We start from the raw sequence: 1,435 nt of genomic DNA on the forward strand, positions 1-1,435 counted from the left end.
TGCATCCACATGTGCTGAGGGAGCTGGCAGAGGTGATTGCCGAACCGCTCTCTATCATCTTTGACAGGTCTTGGAGAACAGGAGAGGTGCCTGAAGTCTGGAGGATAGCCAGTGTCACCGCCGTCTTCAGAAAGGGCAAGGGGGAGGATCCGGGATACTACGGGCCAGTCAGTCTCACCTCTGTCCCTGGAAAGGTGATAGAACATCTTGTTCTCGATGCATTCTCCAAGCAATGGGAAGAGAAGAAGGTCATCGGCAATAGTCAGCATGGATTCATCAAGGGAAAATCGTGCTCGACCAACCTCGCAGCCTTCTGTGATGGCATCTCCAGCTGGGTAGATGGGGGGAGAGCAGTGGATGTTGTCTACCGTGACTTCAGCAAGGCTTTAGATACTGCCTCCCATGACATCCTGATAATGAAGCTGAGAAAGTGTGGGATAGATGAGTGGATGAGGTGGGTTGAGAACTGGCTGACTGGCCGGGCTCAGAGGCTGGTGATCGGCGGTGCAGAGTCTGGTTGGAGAGCTGTGACTAGCGGTGTTCCCCAGGGGCCGGTACTGGGCCCGGTCTTGTTCAGTATCTTCCTCGACGACTTTGATGAGGGGATAGTGTCCACCCTCAGTAAGTATGCCGATGATACAAAGCTGGGAGGAGTGGCTGACACACCTGAAGGCTGTGCTGCCATTCAGCAAGACCTGGACAGAGTGGAGAGCTGGGCAGCAAGAAACCAGATGAGGTTTAACAAAAGCAAGTGTAGAGTCTTGCACCTGGGAAGAAATAACTGCAAGTGTCAGTACATGTTGGGACATGACCTGCTGGAGAGGAGCTCCACAGAGAATGACCTGGGAGTCCTGGTGGGTGACAGGTTGGCCATGAGCCAGCAGTGTGCCCCGGTGGCCAAGAAGGCCAATGGGATCCTGGGGTGCATTAAAAGGAACGTGGCCAGCAGGACGAGGGAGGTGATCCTCCCCCTCTACTCTGCCCTGGTCAGGCCTTGCCTGGAGTATTGTGTCCAGTTCTGGGCTCCCCGATACACAAAAGGCAGGGATCTCCTGGAGAGGGTCCAGCAGCGGGGCACAAAGATGATAAAAGGCCTGGAGCATCTCTCCTGTGAGACCCCTACAATTCTGTGATTCTGTGATCCCATTCCAATCCATCCAGTTCCATCCCATCCCATTTCATCCCATCTCATTTCATCCAATTCTATCCCATTCTGTTCCGTTCCATACCATCTCACTCTATTCCACTCCACTTCATCCCACCCCATGCCATCCCACTCTGTTGCATCCCATCCTGTTACATCCCATTCAGCCCCATCTCGTCCCATTTCGTCCTATTCCATACCATCCCATTTCATCCCATCCCATCTCATCTAACTCCATCCCATTCCATGCCATCCTGTTCCATCCCATCCCATCTTGTCTCACCCCACTCC

The sequence above is a fragment of the Numida meleagris genome, chromosome 6 (assembly GCF_002078875.1).
Source record: "Numida meleagris isolate 19003 breed g44 Domestic line chromosome 6, NumMel1.0, whole genome shotgun sequence".
NCBI classification, from domain to species: domain Eukaryota; kingdom Metazoa; phylum Chordata; class Aves; order Galliformes; family Numididae; genus Numida; species Numida meleagris.